Source organism: Tachyglossus aculeatus, chromosome 4, assembly GCF_015852505.1.
Source record: "Tachyglossus aculeatus isolate mTacAcu1 chromosome 4, mTacAcu1.pri, whole genome shotgun sequence".
In the NCBI taxonomy this organism is placed as follows: domain Eukaryota; kingdom Metazoa; phylum Chordata; class Mammalia; order Monotremata; family Tachyglossidae; genus Tachyglossus; species Tachyglossus aculeatus.
In genome coordinates, this window is record NC_052069.1 from 121,188,724 (window position 1) to 121,212,862 (window position 24,139).

Genomic DNA, 24,139 nt, shown 5'->3' on the forward strand with positions numbered 1-24,139 from the left:
GGATTGATACAATCCATTTCTCTCATGGGGCTCACAGTCCTAATCCCCATATTACAGATGAGGTAACCAAGGCATAGAGAAGAGGAATGATTTGCTGAAGGTCACACAACAGAAAAGCCTAATTGAAGGCACATCTCCTCCAAGAGGCCTTCCAAGACTAAGCCCTACTTTTCTCATCTCCCACTCCTTTCTGCATCCCTGACTTGCCCCCTTTGTTCTTCCACCCCATCCCAGCCACACAGCACTTATGTACATATCTGCAATTTTCATTTTCATTGATGTCTGTCTCCCCACATGAGACTGTGAGCTCATTGTGGGCAGGGAATGTCACTGTTTATTGTTGTGTTGTACTTTCCCAAGCACTTAGTACAGTTTTCTGTACACAGTAAATGCTCAATAAATACTACTGAATGAATTGAATGAATGAAAGAGGTGGAGCAGGATTAGAACCCAGGTCCTTCTGAATGCCAGGCCCAGACTCTATCTACTAGGCAACACTGCTTCTGAGATGTGATAAGATCTCAAGATCTGCTCTTTCTTCTCCATCCAAACCGCTATCTTGTTGGTTCAATCTCTCATCCTACCCAACTGGATTACTGCATCAGCCTCCTTTCTGATCTTCTATCCTCTTGTCTCTCCCCGCTTCAGTCTATACTTCACTCTGCTGCCCGTATTATCTTTCTATAGGAACGCTCTGGGCATGTCACTCCCCTCCTCAAAAATCTCCAGTGGTTGCCTATCAACGTTCGCATGAAGCAAAAACTCCTCACTGTTGGCTTCAAAGCTCTCCATCACCTTGCCCCCTCCTACCTCATCTCCTTTCTCTCCTTCTGCAGCCCAGTCTGCACACTCCACTCCTCTACCGCTAACTTCCTCACAGCGCCTCTTGCTCGCCTGTCCCGTTGTCGACCCCTGGCCCACATCCAACCCCTGTCCTGGAATGCCCTCCCTCCACACATCCACCAAACTAGCTCTCTTCCCCTCTTCAAAACCCTACTGAGAGCTCACCTCCTCCAGGAGGCCTTCCCAGAATGATCTCCCTCTCTGCTCCTCCTGCCCTCCCCAATGCCCCCACTACCTCCCTCTGCCCTACCCAGCGTGGCTCAATGGAAAGAGCCCAGGCTTGGGAGTCAGAGGTCATGGGTTCAAATCCCAGCTCTGCCAATTGTCAGCTGTGTAACTTTGGGCAAGTCACTTAACTTCTCTGTGCCTCAGTTACCTCATCTGTAAAATGGGGATTAAAAATGTGAGCCCCACTTGGGACAACCTGATCACCTTGTATCCACTCCAGTGCTTAGAGCAGTGCTTTGCACATAATAAGCACTCAACAAATGCCATCATTATTATTATCATTATTATTATTATCCCCTTCCCCTCCCCACAGCACTTGTGTATATTTGTACATATTTATTACTCTATTTTATTAATGATGTGCATATATCTATAATTCTATTAATCTATTCTGATGGTATTGACACCAGTCTACTTGTTTTGCTGTCTTTTTTTTCCTTCTAGACTGTGAGCCCATTGTTGGGTAGGGACTGTCTCTACCTGTTGCCGAATTGTACTTTCCAAGTGCTTAGTACAGTGCTCTGCACACAGTAAGCACTCAATAAATATGATTGAATGAATGATAAAGGTCTTTCTCAAGGCATGGGACCCATCCTCTTTCCTTCCATGTCTTCTCCCAGGCAGTGGCTCCCAACCCAGTCTCTTTCAAGAATAACCCTGACAAGCCTAGACCTCTGTATTTGAGACTTGGAGTGTGCGCAATGAGAGCTTAAGAAGTGCTCATGCCCTAACTCTTGAGATTGTATGTCCCATTAGTACTTAATAATAACAACAATTGTGGTATTTGAGTCTTGAGTATTTGGGGCTTTAAGTGTCACAGGCTTTCATATCTGGTGAAACCATCAAGCACCAGAGCCGGAGGAAGATATGGGTGATAGAGGAGACTAAGCCAGGACCAGGACAGTAGCAGTTCTGCCATTGGCCAAAGGTAGTGTATGCCCAAATTGGGTGCAGAACCTTAGGCGTCTAGTGTGCCAGGACTACAATAATAATAATAAATTGTGGCATTTGTTAAATGCCTGCTATATTCATTCATTCATTCAATTGTATTTATTGAGCGCTTACTGTGTAGATACTAGATAATCAGATCCCAGGTGGGGCTCAAAGTCTAAGTAAGAGGGAGAATAGTCATTGAATTCCCATTTTGGATATGGGGGAACAAGGCACAGATAAGTAAAGTGATTTGCCCAAGGTCACACAGTAAGTAAGTGTCAAAGCCTGGATTGGAACCCAGGTCCTCTGATTCCCAGGCCCGAGCTCTTTCCACTGGACTACGCTGCTTCTCAACAGACTCTCCAACAGTTAATAGGGACTCTCAAAATTGAGGTGACTCCAGGAACTAGTACTATCAGTTTTCCTACAGTCAGGGAAAAATGGAGAAGTCCCATGTAAGAATATTTGTGATCTGTGTTCAGAATAGAGGCTGGCATTGAGAGAAGAAGGGAATGGTGTTCCTGTAGACCTGAAGAGAAACAGGACTTGTTTCTTCGAAGGAGATTGTGGTGTGAGTTGGGGCAGACATTATGGTGGGAGTCTTACCATAATGAGTCTCACCCTCCCACTCGGAGAGGAGAAGTGAATATCTCCTGGTGGGAAATGGGCCTCAGTGAAGGCCATCCACTACACTGAATAAGTGTAATGGCATTATCTTTGTTTTATGAGGTGAGAAAAATGCTTCTCAGTGTCAGCAGAGCTGAAGCTGATCTGGAGCCTTAGATATGAAGGAGTAACTTGTTAATGGCAAATTAAAAATGATGAACTTTTTGCCCCTGTTCTGTAGAGTGTTCATGGTCCTGACTACCTGGAAATAGAGCACTCACCATTTTGGATGGAAAAGATAAGCTTTTTTTTATGGCATTTATTAAGCGCTTACTATGTGCAAAGCACTGTTCTAAACTCTGGGGAGGTTACAAGGTGATCAGGTTGTCCCACGGGGGGCTCACAGTCTCCATCCCCATTTTACAGATGAGGTAACTGAGGCCCAGAGAAGTCAAGTGACTTGCCCAAAGTCACACAGCTGACAATTGGTGGAGCCGGGATTTGAACCCATGACCTCTGACTCCAAAGCCCGGCCCCTTTCCACTGAGCCACGCTGCTTCTCTTGTCAGTTGAGAGAACCTGTTCTCCTGTCAGTTGTCAATTCTGGTTGGTCCTTAAGACAAGCTTGGGACAAGCTTGGGAGGGGAGGGGAGGATGGTGAGAGTGGAATTGAGTTGTGCTGTTCAAGTATTTGCAGAACAAAGAACCACTTTTCATTTGTATTGATCCTAATGCTCTTTCACAAATCTAAGAATCTTGATACAACTTTGGGGGCTGGGGTTCAACTCCTCATACTGGATTTAGCATCATCATCAAAAGCCTGAATGCAGAACACTGCCCTCAGCACTTGGGAACATACTGAAGAAACAACACATTTTTCTTTCTCTCAAGTGAATGGTGTACCTGCATCTTAATCCTCGACAAATCTGTTCTCCTTGCCTTGTCCTCATTTATCTTCTTTCAGAGTCTCTTTAGGAAACACCTTAACAAAGGGTTTCTGAAAAATCCAAGTAAATTTTTTTTGACTTTTTATTTTGTGCCTGATTAGCTTTTTCAGAGAATAGGTTTGAGAGGAACTCACTTTCCAGACACATCAAGAGTGGGCTGTTCTGACCAGGCCACTCTTGATGTGTCTGGAAAGTGGGTTCCTCTTGAACCTGTTCTCCTGTCAGTTGTCAGTTCTGGTTGGTTCTTATCCTTCAGCTTTCCCAGGGATTCACTCTCTCTGGAACTTCAGGATTGCCCCAGGTGGCAATGGCCCAACTTTCAAGAGCAGAAGTGTGTTTGAAGAGCCTGTGTACTGTCTGTGCTATATTAGAGAGAAAGGGGGTTGATGATAACAGGGGCTTTTGTCAATATGGAAGAGGTGCAGGGTTTTACAGACTCCCAAAGAGGGGTGAAATCAGGTTGGTTTGCGGACTCTGTGAACCACTGGTTAGTGTGTTTTAATAAATTGTGGAAGTTATTAACAAATTATTAGGCATCAAGCACTGTGCTAAAATATAAAATTATTAGATTGGGTTCAGTCCCTGTACCCTGGAGCTCACAATACAAAAGGTAGGTAGAGAGAGCCAATATTTTACTCATGTTTTACAGATGAACATTAAGTGATTTTCCCAAAGTACTACAACAGGCAGGAGGAAGAGATGGGATTAATATCTGGGTCCCCTGAATCCCAGTCCCATGCCTTTTTTACCAGGTCACTTTTCCACCCTTTTAAAATGTGAAAGATTTAGGCAGATATATTTGGGAAGCAGTATGGCCTAGTGGAAGGAGCATGGACTGGGAATCAGAGGACCTGAGTCTTAATTTGACCTCTGCCAGTTGCCTGCTGTGTGACCTTGGGCAAGTCACTTAACTTCTTTGTGCCTCAGTTTCCTCAACTGTAAAATGGGGATTCAATACCTGATCTCCCTCATACTTAAACTATAGGCCCCATGTCAGACAGGAACTCTGTCTGACCTGATTAACTCACATCTTCCCCAGTGCTTAGAACAGTGCTTGACATAACAAATATGACAAGAACAATAATAATATTATTATTAATGATCATCATCATCATCAATCGTATTTATTGAACGCTTACTATGTGCAGAGCACTGTACTAAGCACTTGGGAAGTACAAATTGGCAACATATAGAGACAGTCCCTACCCAACATTGGGCTCACAGTCTAAAAGGGGGAGACAGAGATATAATGATAACAATCAACTTACTGAGGAGTTGCTGCGAGTTGCTGCTGGGCTTAAGGATAATGGTCTCCATGGTAGGAGAGGGGTAGAAAATTGAGCTTATTTCCAACAATTTGTTAAGCACTTAGTGTAAGTGTCAAACACTGTTCTAACAGCTGGGGTAGATACAAGTGAATTATACTGGACACAGCCCCTGTCCCACATGGGGCTCACATGTCTTTAAAACCCAAATGTGCACTAGAGCATAATTTGCTTCACAGCATGGCTCAGTGGAAAGAGCACAGGATTTGAAATCAGAGGTCATGGGTTCAAATGCCGGCTCTGCCAATTGTCAGCTGTGTGACCTTGGGCAAGTCACTTAACTTCTCTGGGCCTCAGTTACCTCATCTGTAAAAAGGGGATTAAGACTGTGAGCCCCCCGTGGGACAACCTGATAACCTTGTAACCTCCCCAGCACTTAGAACAGTGCTTTGCACATAGTAAGTGCTTAATAAATGCCATCATCATCATAGGTCAAAACAACTTGATTGATAAAAGCATCCTAATTCCATGGTGTGAAAGAAGAGTAGAAAACAGTGTCTTAGTTGTTTTCCAGTTGCTAAATGGGGATGGATATTTTTATCTGATAGCAACATTTTGGTGTGAGCTTCACTAAGGCCTGAACTGCTAACCCCAGTGACATTTGAACTGGGAGGGAGGTCAGCCTACAGGAAGGAGTATGGGATGGGTATCAGTGGAATAAGATGCAAGTCCTATTTCTGCTCCTGGCCTGCCATGCGACCTAGGAAGAGGGCTGAACTTTTATTGTTCTATTATCACCATCTTTGCCCAGTTGTAGATATTTCATTCTCCTTAACAGGAATGTTCACCTAAATCAAATAACTTGAGCACAATATTAAGCACACTGGCCAGGAGCAGAGAGCTATCTAGATCTCAGTTTGGGATTCAATGAACTAGGCTTGAGCTTTGCTCCCTACATCCTCAGTGGCCTCTCTATTCCCTCTGACAGCAGCGGGGCTGCCACCCTTCTACATGGTTGACTTCCAAAATAATTACAGCATTTAATAAGAGTTAACTAAGAGCTTGGATAAATTCAAGGTTATGAGATCAGACACAGTAGTTACCCAAAGGGGTTCACCATCTATCATCCCTATTTGACTGATGAGGAAACCAAGGTCAATCAATCGATCAGTGGTATTTATTGAGTGCTTACTATGTGCAGAGCACTATACTAAGTACTTAAGAGAATACAGTATAACAGAATAAGCAGACATGTTCCCTCCCTATAAGGAACTTACAGTTTAGAGAGGTTATTTGAGTTACTCTTGGTCACACAGAAGGCCAGTGGTTCAGGTCCCCTAATGCCCAGTCCCATGCTCTTTGCATTTCGCCAGTCTTCCAAAAACTCTTGAGAATGGACAGAGTGAGTGGAAGTGACTAAGTTAGGAGCCCTCGTCTATTTTTCCTCCCAGGGACATGCCCCTTGGGAATAAGAATTTATTCATGATGTTGGTCCTGGCCCAGATTTACTGTAATTTGAGATGCAAGGCACAGTATGTGAGGAGACACCCATTCTCTGAAGAGTGATATAAAGTTAAAATGTAAGATTCTATTTTTTTTAAAGGAAGAAAAAAAACCCTACTCAACTGCTGTTTCATTTGAGCTGGAACAAGGAATATATCAGTCAGACAGTAAAATGGAAAGCTCGGCTGGAGAGAGGAGTTATAAGGCTGAAATGAGTCAGAATCTAGAGTGGAGCCTTGAATCCCAGGGTGTGAGACTGTCACTTGGGTTTCTAGGGAGGGGCTGCTGTCTTGTGGCTTCTTAAGCCTTTCCCAGGACTTGTTTTGCTCAAACTCTTCTCTCAACCCACTCAGATGGTGCAGCCACACCAGTTAGTTAGTCCCCTGGAACTCAATTGGCAGATTTCACTCCTCCTTCCTCACTGCCCTATTTTACCTGACAACCTCCCTATAAAGAGCCATCAGCTGCCCTTTCCCCTACTTCAACCATCATCCCAGAGTTCTTGGTTGCTCTTTGTGGGCTTGGAGATCCAGTTTGGTCCATGATACTTGGCAATTGATCAACTCCTCTCCCTACTCCAAGCTCCTCAGAACTTTTGAGTCTGAAATAGCCAGACCCCATTCTTCTTTTGATCTGTTGTGGTTGGGGGTCCATCCCCAGGGAAATGGGAACAACGAGCCAATGGGTTATCCATTCTTTTTATTGCTCTGTCATTCTGGGGATGATTTGGTTCTACCAAAACCCCTTAGCAATAAGCTTCCCTCCAAAAAAAAAAAAAAAAAGAAAAAAGTGTTGAAAGGGAAATTTGGAGAGAGCATGGCAGGGGCACGTTTCAGAGAGACAGAGTCTCTTATCATTTATTGAGTGTCTATTGGATGTAGAGCCCTGGCATAGGCACTTGGGAACATGTATTAGAAGGCACTGTTTCTATCTACACTCCAGACGCTTACAGTCTAATGGGGGGCAAGCAGATCCAGATAAGACATGGACAATGGCAAAAACAAACTGCAAGTTCAGTAGGAAAAGACAACAGTAAGAATAAAATAAACAAATAGAATGCAAGTGTGTGTGTGTGTACATGCGTGTGTGCACACACACTGGCTAAGGTAGTTAATGGGATGACCTAACCAGAAAGGTGGGGAGTAGTTGAGGAAGGCCTTCAGGAAGACATGACTTTAAATCTGGAGAGGGATGTGGTTGGGAGGATTTTTAAGTCTGGAGGAATTTCCAAGCTTGGGAAAGTAGGTTGAGCAGTGGGTTGAAGACAGCAGAGTTCAGAGTTGGTAGCTTGGGCGGCATGAAGTGTGAAAACCAGGGCTAAGCAGGAGACGAAAGCAGAGAGGTAGGAAGGAGGCAGCTGGTGGAAAGTCTTGAAGGGGATGGTCAGGCTCTTATTTCACATCATGATCACTTCCAAAAATTCTGAAACTTTGGAACTGAATCCTCCCTGATTTTGAACTCAGATGTTTTTCTGCTTCTGTTTAGCTCTAAAACCTCCCTGTTGGGAAACCTGCTGGCTTTTCTCTCTACATTCTTACAGGTATTCAACAACTTGTTTGAAAAATGCCCTTTAAATTTGTGACTTGGTGTGGGATCTGACCTTCTACTCAGGGCAAAGATGTGGTGACAGTGGCCCAGAGAGGGGGAAGATATTCGTCTTTTGCCTCTGTTCTCCCACTTGCTTTTTCTGGGGGCTGGGAAATCAACCCTGCAGAGGGGAATAGACTTATGCTGGAGCCAATAACTCCCTTCTGGGACTTATTCCTAAAGCATTCCCAGGACCTTTCTCCATTTCCCTGTTCCCTGCAGATGATGTAAAAGTTACTTTCATGGGACACCTGCCATAGATTATGAAATAATTTGCATGCTTCACACAACTACCATGAACATGCTGGTGGTTCACATTTTGGTGATTAGGGGTGCCATGGAGGCTACAGTTAAGCAGATTGCTTCCAGTCCTCATTTGAAGTGCCCCTTTCACCAAAAGAAGAAAACAAAAATGAAATGCAGATATTGGCCATAGTTCATTCTGAAGCCCTGGAAACCAAATTTTATAGACATCAAAGCATTGTGGTTGAGCAACTCTCGGACTGTCCCTGACATTTTTTGTATGCTCCAGGCTGGATCAAAGGCCCCTGGTGTGCCTCTTTAGACTGTCTTCACCTCCAGGTGATAGAAACATCTTGTAATGACAACCACGCATCCTTCTTATGATTCAGAGTCTGCCTGAAGCCACAGAGATGACACCACAGCTGAGGATTTCATTTTTAATAGTATTTGTGAAGTGCTTACTCTGCCAGGCACTGCTCTAAACATTGAGAAAGATACAAGATAATCAGGTGGGTTACAGTCCATGTCCCACATGGGACTCACAATCTTAATTCCCATTTCACAGATGATGTAACTGAGGCCCAGAGAAATGAAAGTGACTTGCTCAAGTTCACACAGCAGAGTGGCAGAGGCAGGATTAAAACCCAAGTCCTCTGACTTCCAAGCCTATGCACTTTGCACTGGGCCATGCCACTTCTCCACCTTGAATTCTATGCCTGCCCCGGGCATGATCTGTGTGCCAGCGACCCTGACTCCCCAGGAACTATCAACAACTCCCCTCTGTACCATCAAAGAGACCCCATTCCATCATGCTTTCCCTTTCTACCTTGGAAGGAAACAGCACCTCCATAAAATTCAGAAGGTTAGGGGTCTGGATAGCCATTGCTTTGGCTTCAGATATGCTGAGGACTCTGAAACACAAAAGCCTGAAATTCTACTCCTCCAGCCATAGCTCCCTACAGACTTTTGTTTTTATTTATTGTGCTGTATATTTGTCCTTGTCTCATATGTTGTTCTAATGTTTTGTTTTTTCATTGCTCCTGATGTTTCTGTCTCAGGTACTCACCCTCACTTTTATTCACAGGCTGTGAACCCCTCAAGGGACAGGATCTTCATCTAATTCCTACTTCTGTACTCCTTCCTAGTGCTTTGTGAAGTGCTCTGCATACAGTAAGCCCTTAATAAATACTGTTCTTACTAAGGAAGGGACCAGGATTGACAATGCTGTACACCTACCCTTCTTCCTTCTAACTCAGAGAGTTCCGAGGGGCTAAGAGTTCCCTTCTTTAAGATAGAGTTGCAAAAATACAAACACTGAAATTGTGGAACACAGTCAGAATCAGCAGCATCAAAGAAATTCTCATCACATCCCACCTTCACTGAGATGGACAACAGCAAAAGAACCAAGCAGCTGCTGTTTGATGAGCTGAAATAATGAAACTGTAAAAAACATGGCTGAAACAAACAGTCTAGAGATCCAGTGAAGCGAAACCTCAGAAGATGCAAAATGGCCTTGGACAGTTGGGAAACAGTAGTGGAAGACAGATCCATCTGCCAGGCAGCAATCAAGTGTAGTGACTATCTGGGAGCTGAGGCTTTGGCAAGATCATTACTGTAGCGTGGCCTAGTGGAAAGAGTACAGGACTGGGAGTTAGGAGAGCTGTATTCTAATTCCATTTCTGACACTTTCCTGCTGTTTGACCTTGGGCAAATCACTTAACTACTCTGAGCCTCACTTTCGTTGTCTGTAAAATGAGGTTCAAATATCTGTTCCCTGTCCCCCATAGACTGTGAGCTCCATGTGAGACAGGAATTGTATCTGAGTTGTATTTACCCCAGTAGTAGTACAGTACTTGCCACATAGTAAGAACTTAACAAATCTTCATCTTCTTCTTTGCATTATTATCATCATCATCGTTACAAAGAAGAAGTGAAATGCCACCAGGCACTATATGCACTGAGTACTAAAAAGTAACAAGAGCCTATATTACCATGCACAAAATACAGGAGTTGTCAGTTATGCATTATGCCATCATGCTCTCATACTTTTTCTCTCTCTGGATCCAGACCCTTTAAGCACTTGATATTAACCCCACCTTCAGTACCACAGCACTTATGTACATACCTGTAATTATTTTTTTTTAATTTCTGTCTTCTCCTCTAAACTGTAAGCTCCTTGTGGGCAGGGAATGTGTCTACCAACTCTTGCATGAACTCACCCAATTACTTAATGCTGTGTTCTGTACACAGTAAGTGCTCAATAAAAGCCATTGATTGATTGATTAAAAATCTCCCCATTAGTGGCATGATCTTCCCAAGGTATTATTTCCATCTGGACCAGACAGGACAAAATGTATTTAAATTGCAGCAGAAGTGATTGAGTTTAAGTAACTTACTGAACCCAGAAGTTATAAGACTTGACTATAATGCCAAAAAAACTTGTGGAATCCCAAACAATCAGTCACTGGTATTTGTGCTTACTATGTGCAGAGCACTGTATTGTGGGCTTGGGAAAGTACAATATAACAGAGTTGGTGGAGACTTTCCCAGCCTACAACAATCTTATTCTCTTTCCCAAATGTTTAAGAACTGATCGGCCAGTAATTTTGAAGTGAGGCAGCCCAGACTAGAAGTAGGAGACTGATGTAGTTGACCTCATGAAATCCCTTCCAGCCCCATATATGCCATAATAATTGCATAGAATGTTTGACTAAAGCCTTCTCTGTTGCTTCAAGGAGGCTCAAGAACCTTAGGAACAGAATTTACAATAGACATCAGTCTAACTGAGCTGTGATTTGATGAGGCTTAAGGGACAGCTCTGTTAGCCTGTTAAACAGAGAGGAACACAGAAGCCCTAAGGGACAGGCTCAATTGACCTTGACAGAAATATCATTGCTTTTCAGGCTGGACCTTGGCAGATTTCTGACAAAGCCTTGTCTAGGGAAAAGCTCTCATTCAGAAAATAGAGTCAGGACTCCAAACTCTCTAGGGACACCTGGGAAAAGTTGTGTTGTAACATGAGTGCTTTCTGATCTTCGATTAGGCCCCTCCTCCCATCTTTTCTGTCTCCCACTTTCCATCCTTCCCCCAGGCACCTTCCTTTTCCATTGAGTCTTCCACAGTGGAAGAGGCTGATGGCTCCTCCCCTTTCCCTCCAGACTTCAGGTGTTGCCACTCATAGAGAATAGCAGGAGGACTTGATTGCTAATAGGCTCTGGTAGTGCCACCCAGTAGACTCAGCTTCTTTTCATTACTATTATAACCCCAAATCATATGCTGGGAGCCTGTGGGACGGAGCAGAGTGAAGAGACATGGGTCTGGGGGACCAGGATGTGAATTTCTGTTCTGCCACTGAGTTGCTTGCTGAGGTGTATCAGGCAACTTCATTTCTTTAGATTTCAGTTTTTTCACTTGGAAAATGGGTTTAATAATTCCTGCTTCTCCAATTCTCAGAGAGATATTGTGAAATTTCTCTGCATAAGTGTAAGTACTACACACATTCAAGATGTTATCATTAACCTTTTGAACTAGTCTCTTCAGCAGTTGCATGCATTCTTTGCTTCCCTTTAGACTTTAAGCTTATTGTGGGAAGGGAATGTGTCTACCAACTCTGTTATGTTTTACTCTCCCAAGTGCTTATTTCAGTATTCTGTAACACAGTGAGTATTCAATAAATACAAGTGATTGAATGACTTATTCCCCACCAAAACACACACCTCTCACCAAGAAACCATGGCAAACTCAATCATTCTCTGTAGGGTCCTTGGTACCCTTCTGACTGTCCCAGCTCCAAATCTGCAAGCTTACTTAGTTAACATATATTCCTTCAATGGATATATTAAGGTAGATGTGGTGAATGCATGTTTACTTTCTGTTTTATTCACCCAAGTATTTAAAATAGCACTTTGCATGAAGGTAGTTGATAGTATTGATAGATGAAGATGTGAGCCAGTTATAATTTGGGCTAAGAATGTCTTTTGGGTTAGCATTCAAACGCCAGGCCTTTCTTGCTTTCACAGAGGTTTTCTCTTTGGACTTTACCTACAGTAGGTGACACCTCTGAAGCGGGACAGGGGGTATTTATAGCAGAGCAAAAAATATACTGGTCCACTTGCTCACTGAGGAGGGCTGGATAAGCTCTACTCCCAGTGGAGTTATAGGTGATCAACTTTCTTAGGAAAGAAGAGTCAACTTGACCCAGAAGCCGAGCACTCGGAGGAAAGGAACAGGGTGATGAAGTTTTGGAAGGTAGGAGTTGGCATGTTGCTATACAGTTAATTTTTAATCAAGTTCTAAATTTAGTAGATTTAGCCATCTACTAAATGGCTTTGCCTCAAGTTGAGGTATCTTTTGAATAGGGTAGTGGTCCTTGGCAAGGAGTGGAGGGCAAGGGCCGGTTTGCCATGTAGGGAGATGGCATCTAGATCCATTTCTCATAACTTTCTTGGAAAGAATAGAGAGAGAATATCTGGGGCTTGAATCATCCCTTGTTTACTCTGTGACTTAGTGGGCTTGAACAGGTTTGGGTGATTCAAGATCAATGCCTCTATGACTTGTGGTTGGTTAGTCATGTAATGTATATCACCCTTGTCTGCTTCTCTATGTGGGTTCTGGTGCTGTTACAGAATGTTATGAAGAGACAACTCACTTGTTTTGACTTTTCACCACCTTTTTCAGTGGCAGTTTCAGAGTGAATGCAGAGGGTGGCATAATTAGGATCTGCACACACTTTCAATTCAGGTAGAGATAAGTGTCTTTGTGTCGAATGGGTAATAAAACACAAACTAAAACATGACCGTTAGTCATTAATGACATGCTTCAACCAGATTGCTTTGCACTGACAGAGTGTCTTGTGCTTTAAAGTTCTCTAGTCTGCAATTTTTTTTAAAAAAAATCAGGCACACATTTTCTCCCATGACTCAGTTTCCCCCACCCTTAAAATGGGCGTTGGGACTCGAAAGATGAGATTGACTTTAAAGATTCTCTCTTCCTCTTTAATGATAAATACTCACATTCCTGTATTGCATGGGACAAAACGTTCTCCCTTATGGAAGCCGAGAAATGTTTCTGAAATTACCTGTCAGCCAACTTATAAATAGGTTAAGCCCTCTCCTGCTTTTAAGTTCAGTGCAGCCTTTTGAAGTGAACTACTGCTAAAAATAATTAGAATACATTGTTGTGTAAACTTTCAATCTAGTAACAAGGTCTTTGATTTACACTCTCAGGTGCCTTTTTTTTAATTCCAGTTAATCTGAACTGCCACCTGAGTATTCTAGATAATGAAGGGTTTGTCCCTGTGAGGTGGGTTGGAGCACAGAGTTTCTTGGATCCTCTATTCTTTTCCCTTGAATTCTCATTTCCCACTTCTGAGGGTTCGGGAGGGGTGAGGGGTGACTATTTTTTTTTGTGTGTGTGTGTGTGTGTGGGCTCTTCCAACATTCATTCTTGCTTTGCTGTTTTCTCCATGAGTAGCCCCAGGGTTAACTACACTGCACCTGGCCCTGCCATATTTCACACCTAATTCTGCCGTTTGATACTGATTTTCCATAAGGTAAGGGCCACTGAAATGACTCGCTTTTGGGTTGGATCTATAGCATCTTATGCCTCCATCAGTACTGGCTTTGTTCCAGCACTATGTAAGCAATAATAATGGCATATATTAAGTGCTTACTATGTGCAAAGCACTGTTCTAAGCACTGGGGAGGTTACAAGGTGATCAGGTTGTCCCACAGGGGGCTCACAGTCTTAATCCCCATTTTCCAGATGAGGTAACTGAGGCACAGAGAAGCTGTGACTTGCCCAAAGTCACACAGCTGATAATTGGCAGAGGTCGGATTCGAACCCATGACCTCTGACTCCAAAGCCTGTGCTCTTTCCACTGATCCATGCTCCTTCTCTAATGATGAATGATAAGCTTTCTTAATTAAGGTTACAGCTAAATGACTTAGGTCAAATAGTCCTCCTTTCCTTTGGTCCCCCAGGAATGCAAATATTTCTGGCTCAAGTTTGATTTTCTGGGTGTGCTGCCAGTTTCAGAGCAGGTTTAAGTATAATAATTCTTTTCAACTTTGCAGCATTTTTCCTTTATTGGCGTTCCCCCATAAACTTTCTCCATCTGAGAACACAAAGCCACCTGCTCTCACAGCGAAGGCCAGTTTATGACTCCTGAGTCAAAATCTGCTTACACTCTGTTCCAGCTTTGCCTACATCTGTCCTCCCTTGCACTGTAGAACCGTGCTAACTCGACTGGATGGCTGCTGTGGAGATGAGGCATGCTATGCAGGCATCCATGGGGGTCAAAGTGGTGTCTTGAGGGTGGTCAGTTCTGTTAGCTCAGTAGCCAACCTGGCCCTGCTTCATCTTCCCATTCTCCAGTATGTACTTCAGTCTTCGCGGCTACAACTTTTCCCAGAGAAAAAGCCAGGAGCTTTATAATTTGTCTTTTCTGGCAAATAATTATTTCAGTCATTCTTGTAGAGTAGTCCTTTAGTACAAAGGAGCTGCATCTTTGTTGGCCAGTCTGTAGCTTCTAGAAGATGCTGAAAATAAAGACATGTTTCCTTTAAAATACCTTTTTTTCTTTTCAATATTTTGACAGATTTTGAGATGAGCAATCCCATTGAATGATGGAGATTTCTCCTTCAGGAAGTAACTGATATTACAATAGCAAAGCCTTTAGATGGACACAGGGAAGAATTTATTGACTTAATAGGGTGAAAAGTTTTCCAGGGAAACAGACTTAGGGCAAAGGATGGTATTTCTTGAGTTATTACTGTGTGCAGCAGCGTGGCTTAATGGAAAGAGCATGGACTGCCAAGTCAGAGGACATGGGTTCTAATCCCGGCTCTGCCACTTATCAGCTGTGTGACCTTGGGCAAGCCACTTAACTTCTCTGTGCCCCAGTTACCTCATCTGTAAAATGGGAATTAACACTGAGTCCCATGTGGGACAACCTGATTACCTTGAAACTACGTCAGCATTTACAACAGTGCTTGGTACATAGTAAGCACGTAACAAATACCATAATTATTATTAACTGGGGAGAGTATAACAGAGTTGCTAGACATGTTCTCTGTCCAGAAGGAGCTTACAGTCTAGCTTACAATCTTGTCCAAAGCAAAACTGCTCATTTTCCCCACACAAACCCTAGCCTTCCTCAGACCTTCCCATCATCTTAGACAACACCACCATTCTCCCTGTCTCACCAACTCCATAATGTTGGTATTATCCTCAACTCATCTCTTTCATTCAACTCATATATTCAATCTGTTGCCAAATCCTGTCAGTGCAATTTTCAGAACACCACTATAATCCACCCTGTTCTCTCCATCCAACCTGCTACCACATTGATCCAAGCACTTATCCTAGCCCAACTTACTGCAGCAGACTCCTTTCTGACCTTTCTGTCCTGTCTCTCTGCTTTCTGGTCCATACTTCCCTCTGCTTTGCAGATCATTTTTCTACAAAATCATTCAGTCCATGTTTTCCCATTCCTCAATAAACTCGTCACTGCCCGTTCTCCTTTGCACCAAACTCCTTAGCAGAGGCTTTAAAGCAACATCACTTTGCCCCCTCCTACACTGGGCCTCTGATTTCCTTCTACAATCCAGCCTGCACATTTTATCTTCTATAATGCCAGCCTACTCACCATATCCCAGTCATTCTATCTTATCTGTCTTGCCACTGACCTCTTGCCCTTGGCCTGCATCTGGCCTGGAAAACCCTCTCTCTTCATATCCCATAGATGATCACTCTCCTCACCATCAAAGACTTATTCAAAGCATATCTCCTCCAAGAGGCCTTCTGAGACTAAGGCCTCATTTCCTCTTCTCCCACTCTGTCACACCTGCACTTGGATTGACACCCTTATTTACCCCTTCCTAAGCCTCACAGCACTTTATGTACATAGCTGTAATTTATTTTTTCATGTGTATATATATTATCTGCCTCTCCCACTAGACTGGAAGCTCGCTGTGGGCAGGGAACATGTCTACCAACTCTGTTACATTGCGGTCTCCCAAGCACTTAGTACAGTGGTCTGCACATAGCAAGCAATCAAGTATGATCTAGAGGGGAGAAATAGACATTAAAATAAATTGTGGATCTATACATAAGTGCTGTGGTGCTGAGGGTGGGGTGAATATCAAGTGCTTAAAGAATCAAGTGCATAGCTGAGGCAGAAGGGAGGAAAAAATAATGGAAAAGAAGATTTAACTTGGGAGGGATTCCTGGAGGAAATATGATTTTAATAAGGCTTTGAAGGTGGGATCTGTTGCATATGGAGGCAGAAGAAATTCTGAGCAGAGGGGTAATGTGGTCGAGTTGGTAGTGAGACAAAATCAAGGTACATTGAATAAGTTGGCATGAGGAGGGAAATGTGCAGAATGGGTTGTAGTAGGAAATGAGTAAGGTAAAGAATACATTTAATTTTCCTGGAAAGTCTAGGCATTCATGTGTTGAGGCAGGGGATTGGACTATATCACCTTGGGATGTCTCTTCCAGCTTTATGCTTCTAAATGTGAAGTTTACTCCTGGATCCATCACCATTGGGCAGTAATGGCTCAATCATTGTTGAAGATGATACGATGTCTAACTTCTATGTCCTCTTTTATTTGGAAAATGTAGAAAATGGACCAGAGGAAATTTTGATAAATGGAAAAATGGTGAGGATTTTCCATTTTGTGGGGACAGAGGTGGGGAAAGGGAATGAACAAGATGTTCTCAGCAATATTGCCAAGCTACACTTCACATTTTTAGTGGTAAATCTTTAATAATTTCTATGTGTGCCTTCTTAGATGGTGATCCTTCAGTGGGCAGAGGATATCTTTTTTTTATTTTGTTTGTACATTGCAGGGACTCATGTTAGCAATGACTGGGTGGATGTTATAGGAGATGACAGCCATTTTTCTGGTAACAAAGCAGACAGTCTATAGGCTGTTAATCTGAATTTAGCACAGTGCATGGCACATAGGTACTTGAAAACACTATTATGCCTACTGTTCTTATTACTATGCAGAACCTGTGTAAGAGAAAAGCACAAGCAGCATCATATGGCCTCAGTCAGATATTAAGAATTCAAATTAATGTGGCTCAAGCAGAGAGGCTGGGTATAGGGTGAGAAATTGCAAGGGATAAGAGCTGATATTCCTCTATAGCATGCATTCTGTCCCCTGCATCTTCATTTGTCCCTTTCAATTCCAAATACAGCAGCTGCTTAGTTACCCTGCTGTCATCCATTCTCTTCAGTGAAACTGTGTTGCAGTGAGCATTGCCTCAATACTGTTGAGCTGATTGCCTTCCAAGACCTCATTTTAAGCCACCCTATCACAACCTGATGTCTGGTTTGTACACAACATTGATAAAATTGCTTTAGATGCCAGTTGCTCACATTGCTCTATAGAGGGCTGGACATTTCAGCTTTGAAGACTTTGAATTTGATACCCAGCCATTATCAAACTTGATCCGTCAATCTTTTGAAGCTTTTTTCATTGGGTTTTCTCCTTTTTTTTTGCCCTTATCTATATCACTGAAGAGTGACCTGCATAGGTAGCAGAACTCTGACAGCATTAAACTCTGTGCTGTTGGCTTTTGTGTGGTACACAACTTCATTTTTTTTTTTTTAGACTTTCAGTTCTAAACATTGTGTTGGTTATGCAGGATGGCTCCTGTTAGTCTAACTGCTAGCTTGTATACGTAGCTTGAAATAAACCCCCAGCATAGAGCAGTTCCTGAATGACTGTGTCTTAGACTGTTGAGTTGCAAGAGCTGAATTGGAAGCAAATTTTAACATTAGTTTCTAGGTCCTATGTCACATGGCACATAGGTCCTGCCCTAGTCAAACTATTCTAGCATGTAGCCTCGCATTACTCTTACAATGAGTTGTGTCCTGAGCAAGCTGGCTCAACCCATTCCAACCCTGCCGTATATAGGAAGGAGGAACTAAAGTCCCTTTGGGTTTATTTGGAGCAATGAATTGGGACTTCCACCCTCGGAACAATTGGCAGCTCTGATGGTAGCTTTCTGGTGGCTTAAATCAAGTCCTTTAGCTTCAGTGAATTAATTTTTTTCTTCTGGGAAGGACTTGAGCTGAGTGTATCAATAAAGTCCTTGGCATTTTAAAAGCAGGATTACATATTGGAATGGACAAAATGCTTTAGGAACCTTCGAAGAAATGAGCAAGGAATGGATGATATTATAATGTGCAGGTGTCAGGTCAACCCATTCCCTCCCTTCTCTACTTCTACAGTTTGCCTCTTCCATTCACCATTTTGCCTTATCTTTTCCTCAGTCTTCATTGTCTGCACCTCAAGATCTTGCTCTTTGGTCTAGATTAGAGATCAAAGGTCACTCTTTTCCAATTCCTTCTGCATTCTGGTTTAGAGGCAAATATGGAAACCAAATAAATCATCATGAAAGAGCACTTGAAAGTGCCATGATACTTTGTTGGAAAAGGTTGCCAGTCCTTCTGTGCCACCAGGGCCATGTTGTATAATGTGCATGTGTGCTTGCAAGTATATTAACAAAATCTCCAATGTGGCACCATGACTTTTGTGATTCATAGTCCTAAGAGCCATTTGAGTGATGGTAAACAAAATGCCCTTTCCTTCTGGATTCATGGGTTGCAACTCATATGTATTTATGCATAATTTTCAGATTGGATGTGAAAATAGATATGTACTGGAGGGCTGGATGTGGTAACCAGAGCTCTTATTTTTTCACCCTCCTTTTGCCACAAACTCAGAAACTGTCAGCAAACCTCCAAACCCTACTTGGTAACACATGGATCTAACATCACTTCCTCTCCCTACATAGCCTGGAGGTTATTGACTGTTCTAAAGTGCTTTGAAGTCTTGCTAAATATGTCACAGTGTTAAGTTAACATTTCTGCTTACAAAATGTTTTCTGGAGATCTGTTGTGTGTGTTTCTGGTGGTTCTGTTACTAAACCATGGCTGGAGATTTCTATCTCTCTTTGGCATATTATTGATTTGAATTTATGTAATTGTAGGTCTGCCTGGCAGATTATGATCTGCCTTCAGGAAGTTACAGTGACCTGCCCTGCCCAGGTGAACCTCTCTGAGTGGATATCATGCCTGGCCTGTTTAGAAGATAGCTTCTCTTTCTGCCTGGGAGAATTTAGGAGTCTGTTTAATCCCCAGGTTTAGGACAGTTGTGTTAAGATGAGGCCTGGAGCTACAGATAGGGTAATGGCAAAGGAAGGCTCAGTGCCTCCTGTTGCTCAAAACCAGATAAGTACCATTTTCAAGAGAAGTAGTGGCTCAGTGGAAAGAGCGAGGGATTTGGAGTCAGAGGTCATGGGTTCAGGTCCTGGCTCCACCACTTGTCAGCTGTGTGACCTTGGGCAAGTCACTTAACTTCTCTAGGCCTCAGTTACCTCATCTGTAAAATGGGGATTAAGACTGTGAGCCCCACGTGGGACAACCTGATCACCTTGTATCGCCCTAGCACTTAGAACAGTGCTTTGCACATAGTAAGCACTTAATAAATGCCATTACTATTTATTTATTATTATTTTCTTGGAGAGCCACCAGAGAAGGGTTCATTTCCCTATTAGAGGAGCAAGCTATAGGGCGCGAAGCAGAGGGATGTTCATGATTCGCTGAGTTTGGTGCAGCAGACAACACTCCTTAATGATGATCCTTATTCCACCCTTGTGTGATCTTCCCTAGACTGCTTATGCATTCAAGTATAGTACATTTTTACATTTCAGCTGTACATGCAATTTATTCTAATAGGTTGTCCTGGCACATTTACACTATGATCTGATCCTTGTTCTTCCTTTTGCTCTCGTTATTGAATTTTTCTATCTAGACTGTAATCTCATTGTGAACAGGGAATCTGTTATATTGTTGTGTTGTACTCTCCCAAGCACTTAGTACAGAGTCCTGCACACAGTAAGTGCTCAATAAATACTGTCAATTGATTCTGTCATCCTACCTCATCCTCCACCATTTCACTTTCAGCTTCTTAAGGGCAGGGAGCTTGTATTTGTTGTAATTCCCCCAGTGCTTAGTGGAGTTTTTTTAACTTGGTAAATGCTCAATAAATGCCACATATTGGTTGAGTGGGGTGATTCTCCTGGCTATTTTGTGATGTTATCATCATTATTGTTGTATTAAGTGCTTGTTCATTGATTCATTCATTCAATCGTATTGAGTGCTTACTGTATGCAGAGCACTATACTAAGCACTTGGGAAGTACAAGTCGGTAACATATAGAGATGGTCCCTACCCAACAACGAGCTCACAGTCTAGAAGGGGTAGACAGAGAACAAAACATGTAGACAGGTGTCAAAATCGTCAGAACAAATAGAATTATAGCTATATGCACATCATTAACAAAATAAATAGAATAGTAAATATGTACAAGTAAAATAGAGTAATAAATCCATACAAATATGTACAAGTGCTTTGGGGAGGGGAAGGAGGTTGAGGGGGATGGGGAGGGAGAGGAAAAAGGGGGCTCAGTCTGGGAAGGCCTCCTGGAGGAGGTGAGCTCTCAGTAGGGTTTTGAAGGGAAGAAAAGAGCTAGCTTGGCAGATGTGTGGAGGGAGGGCATTCCAGGCCAGGGGAAAGATGTGGGCTGGGGGTTGATGGTGGGACAGGCGAGAACGAGGTACAGTGAGGAGGTTAACGGCAGAGAAGTGGAGCGTGTGGGTTTGTTGTGTTTCAGCAGTGTTCTCAGCACTGAGGTAAATACAAATTATGTTGGGCACAGTCCCTGTCTCCCACGGTGGTTCCAGTCTAAGCAAAAGGGAGAACAGACATTGAATCCCTAGTATGCAGATGAGGAAACAGAGGCACAGTTCTGTTAACTGACTTGCCCAAGGTCACACAGCAGACAACTGGCAGGGCTGTGATTAGAACACAAGTCCTCTGATTCCCTGGCCTGTGCCCTTTCTACAAGACCACAACTCTCCACTTAGGAATGTTTGGAAACCTACCTAATTCATGATTTCAAGTTATTTTGCAAGTATGAAATGCTTTGGAAGTCATAAATAATGTCTCATGGGACCTATGAGAGAGGGGAAAAATGACTGGCCCTCTCTCCAGCCACCCTACTAAAACAGCCTTTCCTTCAGCTTAAAACTTGCATCCCACCCGTCAGCTTGGCTAGAAAAGCTCATATATTCTCATTTCCCTAAATGAAGGATGCACTCAAGCAATTGAAAACAACTTCTGGGACAATCTTGTTCCATTATGTCTAATGGAATTGAGTGTATGTAGCACACAGTGTGTGCTGATATTTTAGAGAAACAAAGAGGGATTTTCCCATTATTCAGAGAATGGATGAAACGTGAAATGAACTCCTCAGAGACATTTCAGTTTGTCACAATAGAGCCAGGGAGTCACATTCTGAGATTTGGGGAACACTTTTTTTTTTTTTGCTTATTTCTTTTTTCTCCCTCACCCCACTTCTTCCTTGGCTAATACATTTGGCAGTGAGAGACCCAAATAAAAGAAGGTAACTGACAGTGTAAAGGGATGTCATTGCTGTTTGGAATACAAACAACCTCTTTTGAATAAGGCATTGTTTTTCTCCTGATTGCTTAAGATTGTTAGCTGAAGATACTTCTATTTTGTTTATGATTAAATGAAAGGTTGTTTGGTGTATGTGCCTGTCTCTTTCCGACTGTAGATCTGTTTGCCTCTGACTCTTGCTTCCAGTCTCTTCTGCTCAGCAGTGTTTTGGCAGATGTGTTCTGTGATTGTGAATAGACTACTAACTGTGAACAGGGAATGGGGAGGAGATTTAGGCAATGTAGAGTCGGGGAAATTAGATACTTGATGGTTCTCTGATGCGATCCTTTTTTTTCCCCATCCCTATGGTTTGGTTAGACTGTGAGCCCGTTGTTGGGTAGAGACTGTTTATCTGTTGCCAAATTGTACATTCCAAGTGCTTAATACATTCCTGTGCACACTGTAAGTGCTCAATAAATACGATTGAATGAATGATTATTCCCCTTGAGAGGGATGAGATTTCCTTTCTAAATCCATATATCCAAGGTCTTGCTAAAATTGGACTTCTTACCCAATGAGTAGTTTAGGTGTGCCTTGTTTGGAGGGAGGGTAAAGGATTAGGTGACCTTCTATTGTGCCTATGACTCTAAAAGTGTCTCTTCAAGGTGGGGCACTTTGGAGTGAGGATAAGGGTCAAGATCTTCCATTTCATTAGCAGCCCTTCTTTTTGACCCCCTTAACTTTCCCTGTTTTTCCCTACTGCTCCATCGTCTTCTCTGTTCCCTTATTTACCTGATAAATTTTCTGTCTTTTAACCAGAAATAATTTTGAGAGACAGACTAGATTTTTAAAGATGGTTTGGGATGAGCTGCTGGTGATTTTGCAGTGGAGTTGTGAAGGGCATTTAAAATTAAAAAAAATATTTCCTGACTTATCAGCACATTAAAATCTGTAAATATTTGATCAATATATGGTCCTGTGAGAGACATTTACTGTTCTATCTGACCCACTGTTCTATCTCTCCCCTCACCTTCCCCCTTCACCACCAAACATTGATAATCTATTTATTAATGAACTCAATATTAATGTATCCATTTTTCTCTGTTAGTGTCAGCTTTCATTAGAAAACATAGAAGGGTTGACATTAATAGGATGAAAGCTTGGTCTTTGGGAAGCTCTTGGGTCCTTGCAATTTAAAAGGGAAAAGTTTCTCTTGGAAAAGGAATGGAGTTTATTGGGGAATCAAAGAAATAGGGAGTTAGGGATCTTTTTTTCTTTCCCAGCATGCGCTGATATCAGCAGAGTGACAGCCAGAAAGGTTAATGACTCCAGCTACTGAAGTAAGTGTGTGTGTGTGTGTGTGTGTGTGTGTGTGTGTGTGTGTGTGTGTGTGTAGAGAGAGAGACTCTCTAAAAGGGAAAATCTGAGTGGGTGGAGACAGGAGATAGGGTGTTTCCCAAAAAAACAAGTATGATGTGGAAAAGGATGTCACTCAACAAGTTTTCCACAGTAACCTGTCCTAGGCCCTTGTGAAATATGTCAAAGAATAAATGTGGTCTTTTTCCCTGAAGCACCTAAAATCAAACAGGGTTGGTGAGGTAAACAACTACCCCTTGTTCACACAACTAGAGTTATGAGGAGAATGAATTGATGGTAGAATTGGAGAATGGGTGAGCTTTCTGGAGGAGGTAGGCCTTGACCTATGGTATAAAAAAGAGGAATAGGTGAATCTGAGCATGCTCAGGTCATCAGAGAATCCATATAAATGCCATTTGGGTTGGATGGAAATTGGTACATGACCAAGAGTGGTTCTGAATCTCCAAGGGGGAAGATAAGTGCTGGTTGCTGCCTTTAGAAGGGTTAGGGATTGGGAGCCGAGATGTAGGAATGGGTAGTTGCATTATGCAGACTGGGCTGCATCTGAGATCTAAATGTGTCTCTGAAATGACATCGTTAGGGATAAGCTCTCCCCTTAGTTCAGTGGATCTAGTATAAGCCTCCTATGGGGTAAGATGATTTTTTTGAGAAGCAGCGTGGCTCAGTGGAAAAAGCCTGGGCTTTGGAGTCAGAGGTCATGGGTTCAAATTCCGCTCCACCACTTATCAGCTGTGTGACTTTGGGCAAGTCACTTAACTTCTCTGGGCCTCAGTTACCTCATCTGTAAAATGGGTATGAAGACTGTGAGCCCCCCGTGGGACAACCTGATCACCTTGTTAACCTCCCCAGCGCTTAGTGCAGTGGTTTGCTGTACTCACACTTCAGGTGAAGTGTGATGGGACATAACAATTTATTCCTGTTTTCAAAGCCCACCATCATGGTAAACTGGCTTAAGAGGCTGTGGGGGCTACTGGGTAAGGCACTGGACTATGAATCCTGAATCCGACCCTACATACAAATTGCAGGCTGGATGACTCTCTAAAATTCAGTCCATCTCCCTTGGCCTCCACTTGTAAAATGGGAATGATGTTTAAGCTTCTTCCTTTCTTGTCCAAAATGATGTGAGG

The 24,139-nt window shown here is 42.8% G+C and overlaps 1 protein-coding gene across 4 annotated transcripts in view; it reads left to right on the plus strand.

Moving 5' to 3' along the window:
- The window catches only part of ASTN2 (astrotactin 2), an 854,016-nt gene that overhangs the window by 48,587 nt on the left and 781,290 nt on the right, over positions 1-24,139 (plus strand). The window contains exon 1 of one of the 4 annotated variants that reach the window (XM_038744814.1): positions 11,556-11,638. The exons of the other annotated variants lie outside the window; for them this stretch is intronic. The gene's annotated coding sequence lies outside the window, so the exon portion shown is untranslated. Of the gene's footprint in view, positions 1-11,555; positions 11,639-24,139 lie in introns of those variants that run through there. 4 annotated transcript variants of the gene reach the window in all.